Source organism: Hypanus sabinus, chromosome 21, assembly GCF_030144855.1.
Source record: "Hypanus sabinus isolate sHypSab1 chromosome 21, sHypSab1.hap1, whole genome shotgun sequence".
In the NCBI taxonomy this organism is placed as follows: Eukaryota; Metazoa; Chordata; class Chondrichthyes; order Myliobatiformes; family Dasyatidae; genus Hypanus; species Hypanus sabinus.
In genome coordinates this window covers 54,377,532-54,404,776 of record NC_082726.1, presented here as the reverse complement: position 1 = coordinate 54,404,776, position 27,245 = coordinate 54,377,532, and the positions used below count along the sequence as shown (strand labels likewise).

Here is a 27,245-nt window from a genome sequence, read left to right as displayed (position 1 = left end):
GGCAGAAAGCTGATGAACAAAATCAAGTTCTAGCTACTGTCCTTACCACCACTGAGACCACCATCTGTAACTACACTATTGCCGAGTTCCAGGATTTAGGCGTGGACATTATGACTCTTCGTGTTTTCTATGTGTTATACTGGAACCATTGTCGCCCAGGTGAGTTGCATTTGATAGCCAGACAGAAGGACTGGTCACCCTTCGGGCCCCTCCACTGGAATGTAATGCTAATCCCAAAAGGCAGGACGTTCCCCGGTTATACCCAGATTTGGGTGAATTGGACCCTGGGTGGCAGATTACTCAACCCATCACCTCAGGGTATGGGTGCGGTTCTGAGGATGCCGCTGCTATAGGAACAACTCCTATTCCCGAGTTCCCAGACAGAGATCTGAGGCCATATGTACCTATTATCCTTTGGTGGTCACATGGTAATAAGCAGTGACGAATCACCCTGGCAGACTCTGGGGCTGGGGCTACCTTATTAGATGGGAATAGACGGGAGCGGGTGTGTATTCAGGGATATGGAGGGATCAGTTACGGATGTTGTACGAACAAGGATCTGTCGCACTATTGGCAAGAGACTCTTCGGTCTGTCCCTATGCTCATCTCCCAGGTACCCAAAATTATTTTGGGAATTGATTTTATTAACAGGAACTTGTATCACGACAGCCTTTGTCAAATTTGCTTTTGGTATTTTGGTTGGAAAGGCCAAATGGGAACCTGTCTTTATATCTTTGCAGTTGCAAGTAGTAGTTGCCAAGCAATATCGGCTCCTGAGAGGGCATAAGGAAATTGATGAGTCAGTTATTGTTGCTGTTCCTTTTCATTTCTTGTGGCGTGACATGCCCAGGCACCATCCCTGATGAAGATGGCAGTTTGTCATTGAAACACCAGTTAACACTGACACCTATGCCCAGCCGGAAGCCTGAGAAGAGTTTATTCATCATATACGCCAGGAAAGCACCAGATACTTTTTCAAATTTGTGGGTGACATCCAAGATTGGTGGCAGCAGTGGACAGCTAGGAAGGCTATCAAAGCTTACAGTGAAATCTGGACCTGCTGGAAAAATGGGCAGAAAAATGGCAGATGGAATTTTATGCAGACAAATGTGAGGTGTTGCAGTTTGAGAGGACGACCCAAGGCAGGTCTTATACAGTGAGTGGTGGAATAGTGAGGAGTACAGAAGGACAAAGGGATCTGGGAATACATGTCCATGATTCACTGAAACTGCTGTCAGGAGATAGATAGGGTCATAAAGAAAGCTTTTGGCATATTGGCCTTCATAGATCAAAATACCAAGTACAGGAGTTGGGATGTTATCTTGAAGTTTTATAAGACATTGGTGAGACTTAATTTGGAGTATTGTGTGCAATTTTAGTTACCCACCTACAGGTAAGATGTAAATAAAGTTGAAAAAGTACAGAGAAATTTACAAGGATGTTGCCGGGTTTGGAGGACCTGAGTGAGAAGGAAAAATTAAATAGGTTATAACCTTATTCTCTAGAGCATAGAATACCGAGGGCCGAATGGATGGAGGTATACAAAAACATCAGGGGTATAGATAGGGTAAATGCAAGCAGGCTTTTCCCACTGAGGTTGGGTGAACCTACAACTGAAGGTCATAGATTAAGGGCAAAAGGGGATAAGTTTCAGGGGAACATGACTGGAAACCTCCTCTCAGAGGGCTGTGAGATTGTGGAATGAGCTGCTAGTGCAAGTGAGGGATGCAATTTTGATTTCAATGTTTAAGAGAAGTTTGGATAGGTATATGGATGGGAGGAGTATGGAGGTCTAAGGTCCAGATGCAGGTTGATGGGGGTTTAAATGGTTTGGCACGGACTCAATGGGCAGAAGGGCCTGTCTCTACTGTACTTTTCTATGACTCTATAGCTCTAAACAACTTCTTGTCTGCCACTGGGCTTTGACAGAGACTGAAACCAGACAGGAGATCTCTTCTCTCCCTGACCTGACTTTCCCATAATGAGATAGGCACTCTCTGACACATTCACCCATAAAGTAGGGCATGGACATCAAGTAGAAATAGTGTATTTCTGAACAAGCATCAAGTGGACCAGACAGAGTTAATAAAATATACGAACTGGTTGCCAATTCCCCTCAGGCTCTGTCACCCATGCCTAAATTTACTCCGAGTCTCTCTCGTGTTCCCTTTGATCTTCTGACCCTGCTCCACAGTAGCATGCCTGGTTCCTTGATGGCTCTGCGTTATGGAAGAATGGTCTTCATTTTTGGAAGGCTGCTGTCTTTAATTCTCTCACCCAACAGGTTCTGAAGAAGGAGGGCTCCGATGGGTTGAGTCAATATGCAGAGCTTGTAGCGGTGCGCATTGTCATCACGCATGAAACGGAAGAAACCTATATTTATACCAATTCTTTTGCAGTTGCTAATGGACTCAGAGTCTGGTTGCCCCAATGGAACCAGAGGCTTATACTGTTATGGGACATCACTTATGGGGAATGGAGTTATGGAAGGCCATTTGGAGCCGATCGTTGAACATTACCATTACAGTTTACCATGTTGACACCCATTTGAAAGATGACTCACCGATGATAAGATTTAACAACATTGCTGACAAACTCGCCTGTGTTGACATGGTGACGTCCAGCACTCATTTGAGCCTCAAATACTGTTAATTGCCACTTGCTCAGTGGCCCGTGAGTTTTCTGGCCATTTGTAGGTACAGGGTACTGCGAAGTGATCAAAGCAATGAGGATTATTCCATCCCACTGATGTAGCTCATACAGTGGTAGGGAAATCAAGAGCTGACAGCTTTTAAAACAACCCTTAGCTGCCATGTGCCTTGGCAAATGGATTATGTTGGCCCCCTTCCTTTACAGGAGTGATTCCAGTGCCTCCTCACTATGATGGACACATATTCTGGTCTTTTGATGGTAATCCCTACTCCTAAAGCTAATCAGGACGGTACCCTTCAGGGTTTAGAACATCTTGTTTCTGCATACAACAATCCCTTTGAATTTCAATCTGATAATAGTTTGTACTTTTTGGATTCTAGGATTTAAGTCTGGGCTGTCTCTGATAGTGTACAGTGAGGCTTCCATGCCCCCTATTAGCAACAGACCAGATTCAATATATGAATATTCAATTAAAACAGCAAATTCATTTACTTACTCCTGCCCCTACCTTATCTGGATGGTTATATAAGGGAACACAGGAGAGACTCGGAGTAAGCTTAGGCATTGGTGACATAGCCTGAGGGGAATTGGCAACAACCATCCCTTTTCGTTAATGACAAGACAATCTATTCCTTTTGTTCCTGAAAGCACAACTGAACGTGCTGGTAAAGAGGTGATTCAGTTCTGCAAGAGTTGTGGAAAGGGTTTGTGACATATCCATCTTCCCCTTCAGTGGAGGATGAGATTATTGCTGATGGACAATGTAATACATATTAGGTGATGGTACAAGGACAGACCCATCTTGTGTGTGTTGATAGGGATAAATTGACTAGGAGGGAATGAAAACATTTATAACTATCTCTCCACTTCCGTTTTAAAGCCTCCCTTCTGAATATTGCTTTGTTCAGTTTTAATGCTTGTCTTGTGTTTCAATGGATGTTGGACTTCTATTGAGACTGACAAACCACTGATAACCTTGTGATTTGTGAGAATAAAACCTTAAGATATAGGAGAAGAATTAGACCATTTGTTCCGCTCTGCCATTTCATCATGGCTGCTCCATTTCACTTTCAGTCCTAATCTCCTGCTTTCTCCCTGGCTAATTAAGAATCTATCAACCTCTGCTTTAAATATATATCCACTGACTTAGACACCGCAGCCACCTGTGGCAAAAATTCCACAGATTCACCACTCTCTGCCTGAAGAAATTGTTCTTCATCTCCATTCTAAATAGGAAACATTCTCTCCAATTCCACTCTATTGAGGCCTTTCACCATTCCATAGGTTTCAATGAGGTCACCCCTCACTCTTTTGAATTTCAGTGAGTACAGGCCCAGAGCCATCAAATGTTCCTCGCATCCTCTACGAGGACACCCAAGCCCTTTTGCTCCTTGAATTTTTGAATTTTCATTCCATTTAGAAAATAGTCTACATTTTTATTTCTTCTAACAAAGTGCATGACCATACACTTCCTGACTCTGTGTTGCATCGGACACTCTGCCCATTCTCCCAATCTGTCCAAGTCCTTTTGCAGCCTCTCTACTTCCTCAACACTACCTACCCCTCCACCTATCTCTACATTGTCCGCAAACTTAGCCACAAAGCCATTGGTTCCATCATCCAAATCATTGACATACAACATAAGAAGAAGCGGTCCCAACACAGACCCCTGTGGAACACCACTAATCATTGGCAGCCAACCAGAAAGGGCTCCCTTTATTCCCACTCTTTTCCTCCTGCCAATCAGCCAATGCACTATCCATGCTTGTATCTTTGTAATACCATGAGCTCTTAACTTTGTCAAAGGCCTTTTGAAAGTCCAAGTACACAACATCCATCATTTCTCCTTTGTCTATCCTGCTTGTTATTTCTTCAAAGAATTCCAGTAGTTTTTATCAGGCAAGATTTTCCCTTGAGGAAACCATGCTGACTTCAGCCTATTTTATCATGTACCTCCAAGTAGCCTGAAACCACATCCTTAACAATCGACTCCAACATTTTCCCAACCTCTGAGGTCTGCCTATAATTTTCTGTATAGAACCTAGAACAGTGCAGCACAGGAACAAGCCATCTGGCCCACAAAGTTATACTGACCCAACTAAAATACAAACCAAATATACCAAACATAAATCCTTCCTACCTATACCATGTTCGTATCCCTCCATCTTCCTTACATTTATGTGCCTATCCAAACATCCCTTAAAAGCCACTAATGTGTTTGCCTCTACCGCCATACCAGGTAGAGCATTCCAAGCATCTATGACTCTCTGAGTAAAAAAACTTAGCCCTCACATCTCCTCTCACCTTCAATGCATGCCCTCTGGTATTAGAGATTTCAACTCTGGAAAACAAATACTCTCTGTCCACTCTATCTATGCCTTTCATATCTCTGCTCAACTGTCCTCCCTCTTGTGACAGCACATGCCCTCTAAACCAGGCAGCATCTTGGTAAATCTCTTCTGCCCCCTCTCCAAAGCCTCAACATGCTTCCTATAGTAGGGTGACCAGAACTGTATCAATATTGCAGATGTGGCCTAACCAGAGTTTTACAAACATGACTTCCTGACTCTTGAACTCAATGCCTTGACCAATAAAAGGAAGCATTCCATAAGCCTCCTTAACCAGCTTATCTACCTGTGTAGCCATTTTCAAGGAGTTATGAACTCAGATCCCAAGATCTCTCTGCTCAGCAACACTGTTCTTTCTTTTTCAATCTTTTTATTGAATTTTTCAAAAACAGATACATAAACAGTCATAATAGTACAAAGGGAGTGAGATTACATTGTTGGCAGTTAACACATGAGTAGAAACTATAGGTAACACTATATAATAGACCTCTCAAACCCTAGATATAAACAGGATATAAGAAAAAAAATGGGAAAAAACCCAAATTGAAAAATCAAAAACAAAATGAACTAAACTAAACACAACTAAGCTTAAACTAAAAGGAAAAAAGCAAGCTGGGCTATTCTATTATATCAAAAAAAAATTAATAGTGCCGTCAACTCCGCTCCTCTACTCAAATTAATGAATAATATAAAGGAATCGGAAAAGGCCAAATTACATTCTGTCAAAGTATTGAGTAAAAGGCCTGCAAGTTTCTTCAAATTTAACTGAGGAATCAAAGGTACTACTTCTAATTTTTTCTAAGTTTAAACAGGATATGGTTTGAGAAAACCATTGAGATGTAGTTGGAGGATTTATCTCTTTCCAATTCAATAAAATAGATCTTCTAGCCATTAAAGTAGCAAATGCAATCATCCGCCAAGCTGAAGAGGACAGATCAATCATTGGTAAGCCAAAAATTGCAGTAACAGGGTGAACAGGAACAGGAACAGGAACAAGTAACAGGAACTATAGAAAATGTATCAAAAATATCTTTCCAAAATTTTTCCAAAAGTGTGCAAGACCAAAACATATGAGTCAGAGAGGCCTCCTCAGAGTGACATCTATCAGAAATTGGATTTATTTGTGAGTAAAAATGAGCTAACTTACTTGGGCAATTAATGTTTGATATTTAATATTTTGGACACAACATGTGGATATTAATGTCAGTCCACAATGGGTTAATCTTGAATGTAACTCTGTACAAGGATTTTCATTGACTTCTATCTTAGGGACATTGTTTCCCTTGGTTTTTTCTAAATTGAATAAACAAATGGTTAATCCATTAATTAAACATACATTTCAGATACAGTTTCAGTTTCGTAAATTTTTTGGCTTGAATAAATTTGTTTTATCAAGTCCTATTATAACTAATTTTTTCTTTCAACCCTCTCTCAGGGACGAAGCCTTTTTGATTTGGAAAACAAAGGGTATAATATGTTTTCGTGGTTTATTTTTGGATAACTGTTTCATGTCTTTTGAACAATTGTCTAATAAATATAATTTGCCCAGATCCCATTTTTTTTAGATACTTACAGTTCAGAGATTTTTTAAGTACCATGTTACCTACTTTTCCGATTTCAAATCCAACTGATATCATGGAAAAAATTTTAGGCTTAAACCCCTATCAAAAGGGTTTAATTGCAATCATCTATGATATGATTATGAACATAAAGTCAGATAGATCCGTTAAAATTACAAATGAATGGGAGAAGGAACTTCAACTTTCTTTATCTTTAGAGAAATGGGAAAAAAAAATTCAATTAATTTTTCTTCTATGTGTGCTAGACATAGGTTGATTGAATTTAAAGTGGTCCATAGGGCTCATATGTCTAAAGATAAATTAGCTCAGTAACACTGTTAATGATCTTGCCCTTAGAAGTGCATTTGCTCTACTGATGTGCAACTCCTCAAATTTATATGGGTTCAAATTCGTTTACCATTTCTCAGCCCATATCTACAACTGATCTATATCATGCTGTAATCTTTGCCAGTCTTCTACACTATCCACAACTCCACCAATCTCGGTATCATCTGCAAATTTACTAACCCACCCATCTACATTTTCAAACAAATCACACAAAATACTGGTGGAACACAGCAGGCCAGGCAGCATCTATAGGAGAAGCACTGTCGACGTATTGGGCCGATAGAATTTTCTCCTATAGATGCTGCCTGGCCTGCTGTGTTCTACCAGCATCTTGTGTGTGTTGTTTGAATTTCCAGCACCTGCAGATTTCCTCGTGTTTGCATCTACATTTTCATCCAGGTCATTTACAGTTTATACATCACCAACAGAGAAGGTCCCAGCATAGATCCCTGCAGAACTCCACTAACTATAGACCTTCAGCTTGAATAAGTCCCTTCAACCATTGCCCTCTGTCTTCTAAGGGCAAGCCAGTTCTGAATCCAAACAGGCAATTCGCCATGGATCCCATGTATCTGAATTTTCTGGATTAGCATACCATGAGGGACTTTGTCAAATGCCTAACTAAAATCTGTGTAGACAACATCTACTGCCCTATCCTCAACATCCTCTCTCGTCACCTTGTCATAACACTCCTTTCAAGTTGGTAGGGAATGCCAAGCACAAAGCCATACTGGGTCTTCCTAATTAGGCCACGGGTTTTCAAATGCTCATATATCCTATCTCTAAGAATTTTCTCTAGCAATATTTCTACAACTGACGAGAGATTCACCAATCTATAGTTTCCAGAATTTTCCCTTGCTCCCCTCTTAAATAGAGATACAAGATTAGCCACTTACCAGTCCTCCAGGACTTCAGCTGTGGCTAAAAAGGACACAAAGATACTGGAACACACACGAAATGCTGATGGAACACAGCAGGCCAGGCAGCATCTATAGGGAGAAGTGCTGTCGACGTTTCGGGCCGATACCCTTTGTCAGGACGAAGATACTGCACAAGGTTCCACCAATCTCATCTCTTGACTCCTTCAGTAACCTGTAGTAAACCCCAGGTTCCTAAGATCGTCATAGCCGGGGTGGTAGTAGGGATAAGCTCCCACTACCGAGAAAGTGCTCCAAATGGTGTGTGAATCTAATAGCCTCTGACAACCAAGTCCAACTCTTGGCCTTCACGTGTGGCTTAGTGACTAGGCGCCAGAGAAGAGGCAGTTGTTTCTACTGACAAGAGAAGGGGCAAACTGCCTCAAAACCAGTTGCTTCGGGCTGGTGTGGCTTGTCAGCCTTGGATGGCAGCCCACCGAGAAGAAAGAAAACTCTGATTTTAAGCCTCTGCAGCCTTGTGGCCATACCCACCCATGGGAAAGGCTTCGGAAGTAAACCCCGAGGAAGAAATCCAGAGCCGGTGTCCCTAAGGCAGTTTGATGTTGTTTACAACTTCACTCTGGCAACCTCTGCAACGACACTGGTGCCAAACAGTACTGGCGCTTGCCCTTCCCTTGGACTATATCAGTGACGTGGGGAGGGAGAACCCACTGCATGGGCAGAAGCTGGTTCTTCAAATCTTCCTGCCTAAGCTTGCATCCTGGAGAGGGCACAGTCCACCAGAGGTGCAAACCTATGAACCCCTGGAATTGATGGCTGCCTCCAAGAAAGGAACGCAAATCCCTTCAGGTTCTTGGAACATATCCACCTTAATACTCATTAGAAGGCCCAACACTTCCTTCTCCTTGACTTCTAAACACCCTGACACATTTATACACTCAGCACTGAGCTCCTGGTCCTCATGAAGGATCTAAGCCTGAAGTGTTGACTATGTATTCTCCTTCATATCCTGTGCTGTCAGACAACATTAAAGAATGGACAGGAAAAACATTAGCGGTGACTCAGACTCTGGCGCACAACCGCGACGGATGGAACAGACTGGAGCAAAGCTTGTCATGATGGCGCCCTGACCAGTCTGCCAGAAGTTAAGGGCTCAAGGTAAGGCAAGGCATATTCTGTGCTGTTTGACAGATAATCAAAGATTTCTGCCTAGTGAGTCAAGGTGAACTGTTTCAGGTTTTCACCAACAGTGCTCAGCATTTATAAGACACCACCAACACGGTAAATAAGGCAAATGACCAGAGGAGGGGAGCTGCTGGTTCAGGGATTGTGGTGAACTACATATACCTGTCTGGACACGCCCCTCCGCTGACTGCTCCTGTGGCTCCTCCCACAGACCCCTTTATAAAGGTGGTTGGAGGCACGGCTCCTCCCTCAGTCTCCAGTATGTCGTATGGGGATCTCTTGCTGCTGACTGCTCTCTTCCAGCGAATAAAAGCCTATATTTCGCCTCACGTCTCACGTTATTGATGGTGCATCAGGGATAGAATATGGAGAGTAGTAATTATTTTCTAAATAACATCAATTCTACTTTCAGTAAGTGCAAAATGGTAACTTCACTAGAAATTCTGACCAGAGCAAACCTATTTGCATCCCTTTAGAAAGAGGGAGCACTTTAAATTGAGAGTGAGTCATTCTCACTGCGTCCTCATCAAGAAAAGGCTGTGACAGTGTACATGTGGTAAGTGGTCTAAATATGTGCAGGCTTAATCAGCTGTTTACAATGTGTTCATTCTTGGTAAAATACAGACTGAATTGACAAATTTAAAGATCTGTTCCTTTTATTAGCCACTTTGTTACTTTTCTGTGAACCTGCTTGTGGCTTGAACTTTATTTAAGTCAAACATTTCAGTTTGAAAGGCTTTGACTTCTGTGGACGTATGTGAGTCTGTAATTACCAGAATCAGATTTAGAATCATTGATATCTGATGTGATACTTGTTATTTTGTGACAGCAGAACAGTGCAAAGACATAACACTCTATACAATGTAAAATAGGTAGTGCAATAAAAAGGGAATAAAGTGGTTGTATTCATGGGTTTGTCCATTCAGAAATCTGATAGTGGAGGAGAAGAAGCTGTTCCTAAGTCATTGAGTGTGGGTCTTCAGGCTCCTGCTCTGATGGTAGCAATGAGAAGAGGGCATGTCCTAGAGGGCCCTTAACGAGGATGCAACCATCTTGAGGTATTACCTCTTAAGATGTCCACAATAGTGAAAAGGTTGTACCCATGACTGAACAGATTGCTGACTATTAATGATTATGAACACTGCTGCCTCTAGAAAGATCTTTACCAGCTGTTATCTGTTTTTCACCATGCAGTGAAGCTGGTTGCTTTTTATTATTTTTCAGAGTTTTTAAACCTGAGTCAAGGATTTTGGAAAGACTATCTCTGACGGTGCATGTAGAGCAGAGGAGCTGCAGTCAGCACTTCACTAAAGGACATGGGTGATCTCGAAGGATTTTCACAGCAATCTTGTGATTTGAGCTCATCCCAGCTAACTCTTCAGACACTTAGCTATTGTGTTTTCATTCCCAAGTGTTAATTGTTGCCTCTCATTGTTTGCATTATAGGCTGTTTCCCCATCTCTTTCTGCACTAAGATTCGACACAGAGCCATGATGCATCATCTTCCCCGCGTGAATCCCTGACTTCTGGCTGGTCTGCTCTGAGACTGTCATATAAAGTGCAGTGGCCTCTGCACGTCCTGTTTACCCCCACTATGCTGGAAAAGTAAGTTTACTTTATGAATTGGTCTTCCTTATTTTTCCTCCTCTTTCTCCAGTCATTTCATCTGGCCATCATTGTATGTACTAACCACCCTCTGAAAGAAAATGTTGTCCCTTAGGTTCCTATTAAATCTCTCCCCCTCACCTTAAAACTGGTCCCCCGGTTCTTGATTCCCCAACGCTGGGAAAAAGACTGTGTGTGCATGTTTACATTATCTCTGCCACTTATGATTTCATTCAACTCGATAAGATCATCCCCCATTCTGGTACACTCCAGCAGACGCAGTCCCAATCTGCTCAAACTCTCTCCATGAGGCCCAGCAACATGTTCATGAGTTTTCTCTGCATTCCCTCCAACTTAAGAGCTGAAACAAAACAAAATGAGTTACCAGAAGTTGCAAATTTTAATTTAAGAGACAGGTGTATCTTATAGTTGCTGTATTAACTTCCAGTAAATGAAGGTATTTTTTGATTTGATGTCTCATCTGAAAGACGTTACCTATGCAAAGAGGCCACTTTATTAGCAACATCCTATACCTAATAAAGTGTCCACTGAGGGTACATTCATGTTCTTCTGCTGCCGTAGCCCATCCACTTCAAGGTTTAATGTGTTGTGCATTTGGAGATGCTCTTCTGCATATGATTGTTGTGATGTGTGGTTATTTGCGTTACTGTTGCCTTCCTGTCAGCTTGAACCAGTCTGGCCTTCCTCCTCTGACCTTTCTCATTAACAAGTCATTTTCACCCACAGAACTGCCGCTCACTGGAGTTTTTCCATTTTTTTGCACCATTCTCTGTAAACTTTAGGGACGGCTGTACATGAAAATTGAAGAAGATCAGCAGTTTCTGAGATACTCAAACTACCCCATCTGACACCAACAATCATTCCAAGATCAAAGTCACTCTGATCACATTTACTCCCCATTCTGATATTTGGTCTGAACAACAACTGAACTGTTGACCATGCCTGCATGCTTTTATGCATGGAGTTACTGTCACATGATTGGCTGATTAGATATTCGCATTAATGAGCAGGGGTATAGGTGTACCTAATAAAGAGGCCACAGAGTGCATGCTCTAACCTGAGGATGTGCTGGGGGCAGCACACAAGTGTCAGTGCATATTACAGCACCGCTATGGCATGCCCACAATGTTCAGTAGGAATAGTGAGATGGTGAAATAGCAGAGCTAGTGACAGTGGTTTAACATTTCTCTGTATCAGATACTATATTGAACACAATCATTAATTATCCCATTTGATAAACATTGATTCACTTTAGCTATTAAAAAGTCTGCCTCTTTCATTATTGTTCTGTTAGGACTTCCATTTGCACTCCCTCAGTGTGCAGTACAATCCCTGCACCGTTCCGTTTGTTTTACCGTATTTATTGTTGGCTTTATTGTTACCACGTACACTGTTTACTTTGTAAGCTCCACACAAGCAAGGAAATTCACTGCACCCTGGAGTATGCCACAGTAACGAACGTGAATCCAAATTCCTCCAACCCTTCTCCTTCTACTGTGTTCCTATCTCCAAGTTCCTCTGCAGTCCACTCCTAAATGCCCTATTCTCTGCCCCGCTTTTCCTGAGTTCCTCCCTCTCCTGCCCAGCCTCTATCTCCCCACTATGGCCATGTCCCGCTGTGCACTGCATGATCTGTGTTCCCTCTCTCAACCCCCAAATGTGTACCTCTTCCCCCTCCTTCTGTGGTGTATCCTTGTAAGGATGAACATGTAGCCACCGTCCAAGATCCTCCGAGTCATTGGTCGTGGTCTCTGAGTAGAAGTAGCTGTTGGATGACCGCCTGGGCAACACGAGGAGACCCACGAGCCACTGCCCCGGGAGGTGGGCAGCTTGGGATCAGGAGGGGACAGGTTCTGGAAGGAGGCTCTCGGAGTGAGGGGGCTACCATCTTGTTCTATTGCTTCTCTTCCAGGGACATGTGGTGTTCTCCCCCAACCCATGCTGTACAGTGTGCATTGTCTCCCCGTGGGGGGGGGGGGGGGTGGCAGTGTAACGCATGAAGGGAAATGGGTGGTGGGAGGGGCTGGGTTGGAGGAGAGTGATGCCCAAGGAAGGGGCAAGGTGAATGAAGAGGGAGTGGCAAGGGGTGTGAGTATGGGCACGCAGAGGTGTTGGAGAGGGAGGGATGGATTGCGAGCCTACAGAGAGGGTGGGGCAAGGGAGAAGGAGGGGCTAGAGGGAACATGACAGAGTGGGGGTGAGGGGCAGGGCAAAATAGAGAGGGACGGCGAAGAGGTTGGAGAGTGAGGGTCCCGGAGCAGTTTGATGGAGGGTTTAGATGATGGAGTTGAAGGGTGAGGGGTGGATGATGGAGTGGGAGGGGCAAAAGGTGTGTTGGGATGATGGAGGAGAGGAGTGGGAATGATTGTGGTGGGGAGAGGGTAAGTAGAGTGAGGAGGAAGAATGCACACAACAGTGAACTAATGGATGAAAGATTTTCCCCTCTCACTATCATCCAGTGCCACCAGAGCTTACAGCAGTGTTCCTCCCCCTCACTTCCCCCATTAGTTCCCTGTCATTTGTCCATGAGAGTTGACCTTCAACTGCCCCCCATATTCCTGTGTCAGGCCAGGGCAGGCAGCCCCTCCCACCTAGGGCCCAACTACCCCTTGCTGCAAGGTCGTCCTCACCTCCCAGGCGAAAGATCACCACACTGGGATGGGAACTGGAGGGAGATCCCGTGGATTCTCCCCGAGCCCAGGATGCCTGGGGGAGCTTTTCACTGGAGAGGGGGTGTAGGCAGCGGGGGGCTTGTGAGGTGGGAGTGCTGGTGGTACCAGCAGGAACTGAACCTGGGTCACTGGTGCTGTAATGCCATTACATTCACCGCTGAATGAGGTGACCTGTGGAGAGACAGTGGTAGGACTGAGTATCTGCGGGGTGTAGATGGTTGGAGGGGAAGACAGGGAGAGGTCACACAGAGGAGAGACACATTTACTGCCACTGCTGGGAAGCAGATGGATGCATTGTAGCTTCTTTCTGAGTATCAGAAGGAATCACTTCTCAAATTCTGGTTACACTTCAGCCCCGCCCTTCTGATCTATGGTCACCCAGTGCAGAGAGTTGTGGATCACTTGAGGGTTGGTTTGCTTCTGGACCTGGCCAAGACGCAGGGTCCACGCGGCAGATGGTCAAAGGCTCTGCCTGAGCCAGCTGCCTACCCCTCTTCCACTAAATACTTCTCTGACACAAGTTTGGCAACTTCTGTATTACCATGGGTCCAACTGCTTCTAACCAGAAGACCATAAGACATAGGAGCAGAATTAGACCATTCAGTCTTTAGAGTCCGCTCTGTACTCCATCATGGCTGATTCATTTTCCCTCTCATCCCCATTTTTCTTCCTCCTCCCTTTAACATTTGACCCCCATGTTAATCAAGACCCCATCAACTTCTACTTGAAAGAAACTAAACTTCCACAACCATCAGTGGCAAGCAATTCCAGAAATTCACCAAATGATTTATTATCGAAGTATGTCTGAAGTATACAACGCTGAGCCACGAAACAAAGAAACCATGGAACCCATTCAAATAAAAAGCATTATCCCTCCCCACGCAAAAAAACAAATTGCGCATTTAGCGCCAAGAAAGAATGAGTGAAAGCATGGGAAACAGAACACAAAATAGTAAGAGTCCGTATTCAGTTCAGCTCAGTGTCCAATTCACAGACCACAGACCCAGAACTTAAGTACTATTCTCTGACAGCATCGAGGGAGAGAGAGGGACCATTTAAACGTAGGGGCCTTCCCTCAGGAGCAGCCAGCGAGAGACCGTCTCATGCAGACACCTTCCTCCGACAGCAGCAAACGAGAGGTTGGTAGGCGGTGCTAACTACTCTCTCGCCTTCCGTGCTTGCCTCGATGCTTCAGTCTCCCTCGAAACTTTAATTGGTGTGACCAGCGAGAAATGGAGTCGGTCATGGGCTCACGCCCCCGTCTCTGGACCTCTTGGCCCCGAGGCCGTTCGCCTACCGGAATCCGCTTGGAGACAGCGGAGCGCCAGGTTGCTCGATCACATCATTAAACCGTAGATCACTGGCTCCAGTAGTTCCAGAACCATTGTGCTGTCTTTACGACAGTTATTTAGTTTATAATATTTTCGCTTAGTAATTCATTCGATAGTATTTTCTAGTTAGAATTAGAAGTGTTTAAAGTATATTCATTGCATGTAAAATATATCGGCATGCGATGACGTCACATCCGGTTTCGCCACGTCTTGTGGGAAAATACCGGTTTGAAATTAGCGCGAGGGTGGGGGCTTACCACGAGGCAGACCCGAGCAGAAGTTGTTTTGCAGGCATGAGAAATCACAGTGAGAGCAACGCTGTAAGTTAATAGATAATCGATATACTGAACTAAGATGTTAATGCCGATCCTGTAGAAGTAACGACGGTAGATAATGTTTATGCTTTCGTTAGTTAAAGAGTCGCGGATAGTTTGCATGGAAGTGTATTTAAAGTAGTCAATGGAGCAGGTAAACTCTCCCTGTATACTGCACCTTAGTGTAATGTAGTTATAGTCACCTTTGCAAGTATTTACACTTGAAATGTGATATTAAGGAAGGAACAAATACTGTATCAATCTTGTATTGTTTTATCAACAGTTTTCACCATATGTTAATGTGAAGAGTGAACAGTAAATGGTTAATCTTGCTGCGATCTGGTTCTTATTAACTGTGGTTTATCTCGATGTTAAATTCGGCGTTCGTGACACGTGAAGGAGAACGTTACAACCATACTTAACTGAAACAAATGAAAGAAACAACTTTGTGCACCATCTGGTGAAACTTGCAGTAGCATTGTTTGCTGGCGCCACCTTCTGGCAAAAGAAATTCTTCCTGATCTCTGTTCTAAAGGACTGTCCGTCGTCCTTCTATTCTGTCTAACAACAGTTGGATTTTCAAAGCAAAATCAACAATGGGAAGGTCCTCATTTCATACAGCAGATATGGCTGATACTGGTGGACTGGCCAGATACGAGCCACCTGTGTCAAGTGTCCAGAATGCTGAAGTTTATTGCAGTGCACTTAAACTTTTTACCACTTAACATTGACTAGTTATTGTCTAACTGAGGCCCTGGGCACCGGTTGTCTAAGTGGCCTAACTAATATTTAACATTGTCACAGCAATGTAACGGTGAAATGAATTAGCACAGTAATGACATAGCACAAGTGACAGGTTCGATTCCCACCCCATCAGCAAGGAGCTGAGACTTTCTCCACATGAGTGTTTGGGTTTCCTCTGGCCTCTTCTCATATTCCAAAGACATTCATTGGTCATCTGGGTATAATGGGGTGCTGTAGACTTGTTTGGCAAAGGCCTGTTACCAGCCTGAACTGGGGTCGGAACAAATGACTGAGCCTGACTGCCATATTCAGTTGAGTGGAGCTCGGCTTACTGCTGAATTTGTACTTCCTGTTTCACACACCAGGTCAGCAGTACGGTAAAAGGATGAGAACAGACAGTCGACAGCAGTGAATGACAAGCATAATGGATGAGAGGTACTGGAAACACACGACACCACAGGAAAGACAAAGCTCAGCAGACAGAGCATCTGACAAAGGTTCTCATTACTGTTCATTGCAATTGTGCAGATCACACAGGTTGCAGCTACATCAGAAAACAACAGACAACCTCGTTAGCTGTCTGTGAAGGGATTTGGTGTCCCGTTCGTCTGCTTCCTGCTTTGCCTGGTATGATGTGATTCTCAACCACATCTGGGCCTTCCCGGGTGCACTCCTGAGGGGTGTACATTCTGTGTTTAAATGGCTTCCCACCTCACTAACTCAGATAGGCTCTCCTGTGCCAGTGTCCAGAAGGATCTGAAGCTGGTGGACTCCCAACAGCCAAAGCACATGTGTTTCCCATGGGACGTGAGCTGTCAGTCTACAGCCTGAGGGAACCCAAGGAGATGAATGAAGTAGATTTAGGACAGAGATGAGGAGGAACTGCTTTTCTCAATCTTTACTCATAGTCTAACCCTCTCATCTCTGGAATCAACCTGGTGAACCTCCTCTGCACCACCTCCAAAGCCAGTATATCCTTCCTCAAGTAAGGAGACCAGAACTGCACACAGTACTCCAGGTGCAGCCTCACCAGTACCCTGTACAGTTGCAGCAAAACCTCCCTGCTCTTAAATTTAATCCCTCTAGCAATGAAGGCCATTTGCCTTCTTGATAGCCTGTTGCACCTGCAAACCAAACTTTTGTAATTCATGCACAAACACTCCCAAGTCCCTCTGCACAGCAGCATGCTGCAATTTTTTACCATTTAAATAATAATCTGGTCTTCCATTTTTCTTTCCAAAGTGGATGACCTCACATTTACCAACATTGTACTCCATCTGCCAGACCCTTACCCACTCACTTAACCTATCTATATCTCTCTGCAGACTCTCCGTATCTTCTGCACAATTTGCTTTTCCACTCAATTTAGTATCATCAACATACTTATATACACTACACTCGGTCCCCTCTTCCAGATTGTTAATGAATATCATCGACAGTAGCAGGCCCAGCACCAACCCCATGACATACCGCTCACCACTGATCGCACACCCGAGAAACACCCAAGTATCCCAACTCTCTACTTTCTATTGGTTAACCAATTCTCTATCCATGCTAATGCATCACCCCCAGCTCTATGCCTCCTTATCTTATGGATAAGTCTTTAATGTGGCACCTTATTAACGCTTTCTAGAAATCCAAGTAAATAACACCCATCTGTTCCCCACTATCCATTGCACTTGTTATATCCTCAAAGAATTCAAGTAAGTTTGTCAGACAGGACCTGCCTTTGCTGAATCCATGCTGCATCTGCTTGATAGACCCATTTCTTTCCAGATGCCTCATTTCTTCTTTAATGATAGCTTCAATCATTTTCCCAACTACGAACTAACTGGCCTATAGTTAGCTGCCTTTTGCTTATATCCAGGACCTGCTTTTGCTGAATCCATGCTGCATCTGCCTGATGGATCCAGAATAAGACTGTGGTGGGTGGGGAGGGAAGGATTCCAGTATTCCTTCTTGGGCTTGGACTTAGAAAGAATCCAACCCTCCTTCCCTGGAGAGAGACAGCCAAGGGCAGGAGACATACCACTTGAGGGTAATCAGTAATAAGACAGCTTTTCCAATAATTCTTATTGGGAATTGAGGAATATCTCCATCACATTGGAGGAGGGGGGAACATGGAATCACATCCCAGAGAGGCAGAAATGGAAGATAGACAAATGCATAAGGCAGATGATTTATGGGGTGGTGGGAAGGGCTGGCGAAGGAGCTCAGCAACACTGAAAACACGCTTCCATCACTAACCAATGGGTTAACCCCACCTCAGAGGAAAGCCAATGAGTGTTTGCAGCTTTTGCTGCTGTCGTTCCAGAGTTCTAACTCCTGCAGATGATGGGCTGTGAACTCCACTCTCAGGGAACCCAATTTGGATCTGCAGAGAAATGAGAAGTGAATCAAATAAACCGCTCCGCGCACGGATGCAAGAACTTCACAACGCAGTGATTCACTCTTCCAAACCATATCGAAACCTCTACAGCAAGTTCAGAACTCACAGCCTGTCCACAGGGCAGAGACAAGGTAAAACAGGGTGGCCATTGTTCTACAAGATCAGTGGTGGAATCATAGTCACAGTTACCTAGCAACCACACCAGCAGTAGACATTGTTGGTCTGGACAACACAGTATTGGATGCAACTGTTTAATTGTTATTTTCTTGCAGTTTAACAATTAACTATCTACTTGAATTTTAAGTAGTTCTCAAATGCATGTGAAAGTTTAATGTGCTTCCTAGTGGCCAAGGTATGTATATGCAGTTGTTCAATATGCCCTCTAGTGGTATATTGGTATGATTCTAGATAAATACCTTGGTACTGCATTATTTAAATAATGGTATCTCATTGGTTGACTCTTATCTACTGATTTGAATCAAATTTTCCATATCTACAGTGGTGCTAGAAAATTCGTGAACCCTGTAGAATTTTCTGTATTTCTGTATAAGTATAATCTGAAATGAGTTCAGATCTTCACTTAAGTAATAAAACTAGATATAGAGAACCCAATTAAATAAATAACACAAAAACTATACTTGTTCATTTATTTATTGGGAAAAATAATCCAATATGGCATGTATTTGTTGAAAAAAGTGCATGAATCATTGCTTTCAGTAGCTGGTGTGACCCCCACTTGTATAGCAATAACTTCAACCAAACGTGTCCAGTAACTGCTGATCAGTCCTGCACATCAGCCTGGAGGAATATTAGGTTATTCCTCCTTACAAAACTGCTTCAACTCTGGAATGTTGGTGTTCTTCACTGTATGTAGTAATAACAGACCTGACCAGGAGGCCAGTGCCATATTACTTCCAGACCTTTTGACTCTCCCTCTTCAAATAGTAGACCTCCATTACTGTCTATTTTCAAGTCCCTGTTTGTTCATTCAACACTTAATAAAACAATGGTGAAGCAACAAGTTTTGTGCCTTTCCTGACCTCTAAAGGAACCTTGCACCAAAACATTAGCATCCAACAACAGACCCTGTGGGGGGAAATGCAAGGAGAAGTATCTAAGCAAATGGTATGGTGAAGCAGACATTACACATTGACTCATCTCTTGGGGATTAGAATGTAGGGGAGGGAAGAGAGGAGGTGGGGAGAGATTGCAGAAGAGAGAGCAAGGAATGGTGCAGATGGAAAGGGGAGAGAATGAGAGAGAGAGAGAGAGAGAGAGAGAGAGAGAGAGAGAGAGAGAGAGAGAGAGAGAGAGAGAGAGAAAGTGAGAGGAGAAAGATATAAGATCACTGATAGAGGAGAGAAAGAGAGAAAGGGGTGCAGAGAGAGGTGAGGTTGAAAGAGGGTATTGTAAGAAGAGAGAGAGAAGGGGAGTGCAGGGAGAGGAAGAGGGACAGAGGAGGTTTAGAAATGAAGGAATTGATGGTGGGGGTGATATGAAAGGCAGGAAAGGGTTGAAAATATCCTAGGATGAAACATGGGGAATGGATGACTGGATGAAGAGCAGACACCAGGAATAATGCCACCACTACGGATCACCAGTATAAAACAAATTCAAGCAAAGAAGTGAGCAGTGCAAAATTTAAACAGTCCATGCCTACGCCTTCATATTCCACAGGGATATCCCTGTAAAAAACAGGCAGCACCCCCTCAACAGCCTGGGAGAGTGGGGTAGGTGCTGAGGTTTCTCACCAAGTGGGGTACAGTGGATGCAGGCTGCTGATTTGAGATTGGCACTGGGCTCTTCCTTGTTAATATCAGACACACTTACAGTGATAAAATTAAATTTCCCGTAGCCCAGAAAGCAAGCCACAGATGGAAGATAGAGTCAGGTAGGGTAGATAATCAGAATACTTTGCCCGCCAGGGTGGAATGTCAAATACAAGGGGTCACACATTGAAGATGAGAGGGATAAACGGAGGTGTGATGGGGAAGTGTTTTTTTCCCATTACAAAGAGAGTGGTGGGTATCTGGAATGGTGGGGGAAGGTATGATAGTGATGTTTAACACACACAAACTGCTGGAGGAACTCAGCAGAAGAGGAAGCATCAATGGAAGGGAAGAAAGAGACCACATTTCTGGATTTCCAGTATCAGCAGAATCTCCTGTGTTTTATGATAGAGATTTTGAGAAGTTGAATGTGCAGGAAATGGGAGGAGACCAGCAGGAGAGCTTTAGTTTAATTCAGCATGGGGCTTGGTGAGACATTGTAGCTGAACGGAGACCTCAGAGAAGTTTATAAAATGATGAGAGACAGACATAAGGTAGATGGCCAGAATCTTTCTCCCAGGGTTCAAATGCCAAGTAGTAGAGAACATACATTCAAGATGAGAGGAGGAAGGAGTTTATAGGGGTTTTCCATAGAGAGCGGTAGGTGTCTGGAATGGACTACCGGGGAATGATGCAAGCAGATATGTTCGTGGAGGCATGCGGTAAGCTGGAGGCTTTGGAGGAGAAGGAGCTGATTTCAGCCAGATCTCCTGAGGTCAGGGAGCTGATGGCCTGGGATGGGGAGACCTTGTTCTCATACTCCCAACTTTCCAGCACCAGCTCCCCGCTCTCCTGAAGTAGTCACAAAACAAGACAGCTCACTGACATTGAGTACATTTATAAACAGTTTTATTTGTCATGTACATTGAAACAGGTCTCTGTCACGGTCTGGTCCATGAATTCCTCATTCCAGTTATTTCTTTTCCCCTGTGTTCTGTTAGGCACCTTGATTAAGGCACCTGATCTTCATTTTGTACCGGCAGCGTAGAAGGCTCCAGGTTACAGCGGTTATTGCTGGATCAGAAGTTCGTCACCGGTAACCAATCACCGGAATCCAGTCATCTCACCGTAGCCACTGCGGTTATATGCTCATCCCCGGACCACCAAGAATTGTGGACTTCAGTTGCTTCGGTGCCTGTGGCTGCTTAGCAAATTCAGTTGTTTTCGTGTCCAGCTGAGTTGCTGGACGCTTTTGCTGCCGCTCCAAGTAAGGTACGAATTCTGTCGTTTTCGTGGCCGGCTAAGATGTGCTGCCCATTTGCTGCCACTCCGAGCAAAGATTCGAATGGACTGTCATTGTGTGGTTTCATCTCCTCGTTGTCCAAGTCCTTTCCAGCTGAGCAGATCTGGCTGTTTGCCGCTACTCTGAGTTGGATATTCTGTCTCTTCGTTGTCCAAGTCCTTTCCAGTTGAGTAGGTCCAGCCGTTTGCTGCTACTCTGAGTTGGGTATTCTGTCTTTTTGTGGTCCAAGTCCAAGCTCATGGTCCGAATTCTGAGTTCAAGTCAAGATCCAAGTGCCAAGTCCAAGTCAAGATCCAAGTTTTGAGTCCAAGTTGAGTCCGAGTCCGGGTTCCTAGTCCAAGTTGAGTCCGAGTCCAGGTTCCTAGTCCAAGCCCTAGTCCAGGTTTTACCAGTTTGTTATCTAATGTTTACGTCCATGTTGACATTTTGTCCTGGCTCCCTGGCCTTCCTAGTAACTATCAATAAACACTGTTCTGTTTATACTACCTCTGTGTCTGTGTCCTGCACTTGGGTCCGCTCCCAACACCCCCTTGTAACAGTCTCCTCTATCACCTGCTTGGCCTGCACACTCCCCCCTTCCCTCTCCTTCTTATTCTGGCTTCTTCCCCCTTACTTTCCAGTCCTGAAGAAGGGTCTCAGCCCAAAGCGCTATTTATTCCTCCCCATACATGCTGCCTGACCTGCTGAGTTCATCCAGCATTTTATATATGTTGCTCAAGCTTTTCAGCATCTGCCAAATCTTTCGTGCTTAGATAGACAGACACTTTTTTGATCCCAAAGCAAATTACAGTGTCACAGTAGCATTACCAGTGCACAGATATACAGATATTAGAAGAGAAGTAAGAAAGAATAAAAAATAGATTACCTCGAACAGTCTAACTGGAGGGGGTCATCACATCCCCGACTATAGGTTGACTCATTATACTGTACTGCTCCATGGCCAAGGGTAAGAATGACCTCATGTAGCACTCTTCAGAGCAGTGCAGTTGTCTTGGTCTGTTACTGAGTGCTCCTTTGTTCAGCCAAGGTGGTGTGCAGAGGGTGAGAAATATTGTCCAGAATTGCCAGGATTTTCCGGAGGGTTTTTTATTCTACCACAGCCTCCAGTGTGTCCGGTTTGACTCCTATAAAAGAACCAGCCTTTCTTATCAGTTTATTGAGCCGGTTGGCATCCCTGAGTTGATGCCATTGCTCCAGCAGATGACTGTGTAGAAGATTGCTCAGTGACAACAGACTGGTAGAACATGTGAAGGAGAGGTTTAGAGTCTTCAAAGGGCTTCAGTCTTCTGAGGAAGTAGAGGTGACTTTGGCCCTTGTACACAGCCTCTATGTTGGTGCTCCACTCAAGTCTGTCATCCAGGTACTTGTAGGTCCTCATTATATGCACATCCTCACCATTGATAGTATCAAGGAGCAGTGCAGGCTTAGTCCTCCTAAGTCCATCACCATCTCCTGTGTCTTATTGTTGTTGAGTTTATGAAATGTAAGTACTGTATTACCCTATGCAACAGGTCTCACCCTGTGCTCACATTATAATTATCAGCATATGAAATGGGACATGGGAGCCACTGTGCTTATTAAATACCAAGAAGCAGAAACTTACAGTAGTTCCATCTTCTTATTCTGGTTTCTACCGCCTTCTTTTCCAGTTCTGATGAAGAGTTTCAGCCTAACATGTTGACTATTTATTCCCCTCCAGAGACGCTGCCTGACCCGCTGAGTTCCTCCAGCTTTTTGCAAGTGTTGCTCTGCCTTTCCAGCATCTGCAGAATTTCTTGTGCTGATGCCTTTTACACAGCCTTTCATTCTTTTTCAGTTTAGGCATCTGATTTGTCCTGGGGCCACTGGTTCCTCGCCTTCGCTGGTCTCTGGTGCTAGTGACCGATCTGTGGTCCAAGTTTACATGTGTGACCCCACTGGCCTTATCTGCCCCTCTTGCATCCATCGTTTCTGCCCCTCCTGCATCCATAATTGGGAAAGCAGCCTTTTCACAGAGCTGGGGATCGTGCCACAGTCTGAGGTACTTTATGCAGTGTATTGGGGAAGAGCTTCATAAGCAGGTTAGAAACATAGAAAACCTACAGCACAATACAGGCCTTTTGGTACATGCTACCAGGTCCCTGCTGGTCCACAAACCTACCACTCTCTTGACTGTGGAAACTAAAATTCCGCACGGCTTGTGTGACCCCCATGAAGAGAACTATAAATTTCATCGGAGTTAAGGTTTTCTGTGCTTGGAGGAGATACCACCATGTAAACAATTTGTAGGTGAAGTAAGAGGGCTTGTTCGATTGCTGGAGTGCCGTGAAGGTGTGTGCCCCATTGAGTTGCTGGGTGAACTCACACTAGTGTTGCTGGAGTTCTTCAACTGATCATGTAGGAGATTGGTGGCACCATCTTGGAAGGTTTTTGACAAGGTACCAAATAACATAGTGATCTCGGGAGTGTTCAGCTCGAACAGAGAAATCAGCACGAGCTGCGCAGCCTGTTTACACTTTTCTTCCAGGCCAATTTCACCAGGCCCAGAGATGTTCGAACAGGACCTGGTCAACCTCTCATCACTCAACCAACTATGCACAGTCTTTCTCACATCAGAGCTCTTTGGGTCAGTTGTTCGGGTTGTGATACAGGACCCAGCAAGGTGAGTCTCACTGGAATTAACAAAGTCTGCTGGGTCCATCTGCCTGGCCAGCCTCTCAATGTACTTCGAAATAGCAACTTTCACTTTGAGATTAGGCATTTGTGTTTGATCCACAATAAATCATATTAGAATACTGAATTGCTGATCAAATGGGAAAGACTCTCTGGTGACATCTAGTGCCTTCTGAAATTTGGCTTGCGCAGAACCAAATAAATCAGCCCCCATCTTCTTTAAAAGCTGAGTCAGCAGTACGCACGCCAATCCTTTAGATCTTCTTTATGGATTATGATGAAATCTACTAGTGTCTCCAAGAACATGCTGAATACTCTCTTGCTAAGAGGATCTGCAAACATATAAGGGACGATTTCCCACAAACACTTCAATTCAACATAGCTTTGACTTTTTAATAGATTTTGAAGGCTGTGGTGAACTACATATACCTGTCTGGACACGTCCCCAACTGACTGCTCCTGTAGCTCCTCCCACAGACCCCTGTATAAAGGCGATTGAGGCCTGAGCCTGGCCTCTCAGTCTCCAGGATGTAGTATGGTGATCACTCACTGCTTATTCCTTCTTCCAGTCAATAAAAGCCGATATCTCGCCTTTACGTCTCAGAGTGAGTTATTGATGGTGCATCAAAGGCCTACAAGCCCTTCTTTCCTTTAGGCCAATTTGAGCAGGCACAATGGTTTAAGACCTCTGCCACATTTTCTGTCTGACACAAGTAGTGTGAAATATCTCCATTTTTGGAGCCATGAGATCGTTCTGAACAAGCAATAGAAGCATCACTGTTGGCGTCATCATCAGAATAGATGCCATATAGTTCGTATCACCTCCTTACAGGTTTTTTCAAGGCATCTGGAATTGTAGCTTCCACTTCTGTGCTTGTGATCAGGACCCTCATGGCATTTTCAGTGGCAGGTGAATGACCAGCCTGACCAAGCCCATATCGATCTAACCCCAATCTGTTGGAACTAGCTTCCCTACTGCATCCCTGACTGCGGGGGATCCTGCTCCGTTTCTCGGATCCTTGTGGTGCAACCGAAACTCTCTGAGGCCCACTGCTCATGCCAGAGTAAATGCCCCAGAAGGAGCTTACCAGGTGAACTTGCTCTGCTTCCCGGTTGGGACTGTGAAACTACTTCAGCTCTGCTATGTCCTCTGGTATCAGAGGGTGTGCTGGCAACACTGGTCACCCATGCTCCCAGCGCCCTGGCGTCTAAACCGCACCCGACCTAGGGAAGCATAGGATCCTGGAGCTAAAGCTGTAACCAAGCTAAAGTGTCCAGGTGTGCTGCTTGGAGTCGCAGTGAAACATCAACGTCACTGTCAGAGCGTTGCAGAGCGCCCGTGGTGGATACAGATTTTCCGCTAACTGTAGAAGCTCATGATACCGTACTTCCTGTTGGTCTCTGCTTCGTGGACAGGGGCCGATTTAGGCTTTCTTGAGAACTAGATGACGAAGGATCAGACTGAGACAAGGAAATGATGCTGTCTGAATTCTTCAAGTGAGGGTTTCTGATAGGCAGGTTTCAATCAATTAACAAAACTTCAGCTCCTTTGGTAAAGTGGCTGTGAAAATCCCAGTATACTTTTCGAGCTTCTAGTCTAACTTCTGAATCAGCATCATGGATACCCTCCTCTATTGTTTCAGCCAGAAGCGATGAATGATTTTCTAATGAACGTGTTTGCCTTTCCAGCAGCAGCCTTTCCAAAAGTTCAAGTGAATACTGTACCTCCAAACTGTCACAGACTTTGATGCACAGTTGCTTGAGATAATAGTTATTAACCTATGGAAATGCGCATGTCGAACAATTAATCTGATGGCTGCTGAACTAGATGTAGCTATAACTTTGGCACTATTAGGAACAAGGTTGAATAGTGTTGGCATAATAGCTTCTGCACCATGTTCAAACCAGTTTCCTAGAACAGGGGAGAGATACCCTAACATCATACAGGCTTCATGCTCGACTTGAGATCGTAGGTTTGTTGATCTGTCACCTGATTCTACTCTCTGTGACACGTTAGATGATTTAAAAGTGGAAGTTATAGTTCTCTGAAGTTCTACAAACTCACTGCACAGTTCTGAGCCTGTGTGATTTTTGGCTCTGGGTTTGAACACACTCTGTTCCTTGCCAGGGTGCCTACTATTTTCTGACTACGGAATCCCAAAATCGTGGCACTGACTGGTGGGATGAGAAGGGTTTGGGGTGATTAGAACAATGACAAAGATTGATTGTTATCAAAGAGATGGACTCCTTTAGGAACTGCTTCTGGATTGTCAGAAGTCCCAAGAAGAATTGCTTTTGAAAGTTCCAGGAACTTTTCCCAAACCTGCTTCAAAAGCCCTGAATAACTGAGAATGTTCTTCCCTGATCTCTTTGTCTTAGGTGTGGGATTATCAACATCAGTACTTTGTGCTGCTTCAAGCAACATTTCAAGTTTAAGCTCAACAGTCGTTCAACGACTCACATACACAGCTAAATGAAACATCGTTCCTCTGGGACCAGAGTACAAAACACAGCACATACAGTCACAAAATAACCTGAGCATAAATCCCTCAGAGGCATGGCCTGAAGATTGACAGGATTACATAAAGTGTGAGGTGCATGTTTATGTAAGACATGGCACCATTATAATAAAACAAGCAGTCGTAGAAATATGTGAAACGGCAGCAATAGAAGATGAAAAGTGACCAGTGGAGGATGAGAGTGTGTCCATGAGTTGAGGAGTAGGTGGGGGTGGAGGCAGCAGGGTATTCACACAGGGTGTACACGTACAGGCAGCAGGGTGTTAACAATCTAACGGCCTGGGGAAGAAGCTGTCACCCAGCCTGACAGTTTGGTTCTTCTTCTGCCTGATGGCACGAGATCACGGAGACTGTGGGAAGGATGGGAGGGGTCTTTGACAATGTTGGAGGAACTGTTTATGCAGCACTCCTAAGATATGTTTGCCTTCTTTACCCGGTTCTCCCCTACTCTAGGTATTAAGCGGGGTCCCCTCCATCTGGTCAGCCTCCCCACGGCAAAGAATTACCTGCCGAGCAATGCTGTCCTGTCTTGGGAATCATATTCACCAGGAAATGGGTGGAGTGTCTCATGGTTTCGGCAATAGGGCTTTGTGGCCAAGCCACAAAGCAAGGGGAGAGTTGTTCCTATCCTTGGCCAAGTGTGCTCGATGCGAGAATTGGCACGGTCTTCATTGCCAGGTTGCTCTTGGCACACAGATGGCATCAAATAGTCCTTCACTTCGTCAAAAGCGAGGTTCTGACATCTCTCACACTACCGCCCATCATTCACCCATTTGCTGTTTCCATGCGGAATCAAATGCAGTGTTAAATCCTTTACGCCCACCAAAAGAATGAATCCATTTTTCTTTTTGTCTACACTCATCCCACTTTATAAGCAGAACTAACAAAAAATAAAACCCCTGCTGCTGTGTGTAATTCTGTGTTAAACCAACCAGTACATACACAATCTCTTTTTA

The 27,245-nt window shown here is 44.3% G+C and overlaps 1 long non-coding RNA gene and 3 pseudogenes across 2 annotated transcripts in view; 1 reads left to right on the top strand and 3 right to left on the bottom strand.

Moving 5' to 3' along the window:
- The window catches only part of LOC132379055 (uncharacterized), a 33,064-nt gene extending 11,236 nt beyond the window's left edge, over nt 1-21,828 (top strand). The window contains exons 3-5 of one of the 2 annotated variants that reach the window (XR_009507277.1): nt 10,417-10,575; nt 15,197-18,177; nt 20,817-21,828. This is a non-coding gene — a long non-coding RNA (uncharacterized LOC132379055). The remainder of the gene's footprint in view (nt 1-10,416; nt 10,576-15,196; nt 18,178-20,816) is intronic. The other variant, XR_009507278.1, reaches the window with a different exon arrangement.
- A 1,234-nt stretch (nt 21,829-23,062) lies between these two features.
- LOC132378855 (CLIP-associating protein 1-B-like) lies at nt 23,063-24,300 on the bottom strand (annotated as a pseudogene).
- A 102-nt stretch (nt 24,301-24,402) lies between these two features.
- On the bottom strand, nt 24,403-25,077 carry LOC132378854 (CLIP-associating protein 1-like; annotated as a pseudogene).
- Nucleotides 25,078-25,144: 67 nt separating this feature from the next.
- LOC132378853 (CLIP-associating protein 1-A-like) lies at nt 25,145-26,859 on the bottom strand (annotated as a pseudogene).
- Nucleotides 26,860-27,245: the final 386 nt, after the last annotated feature.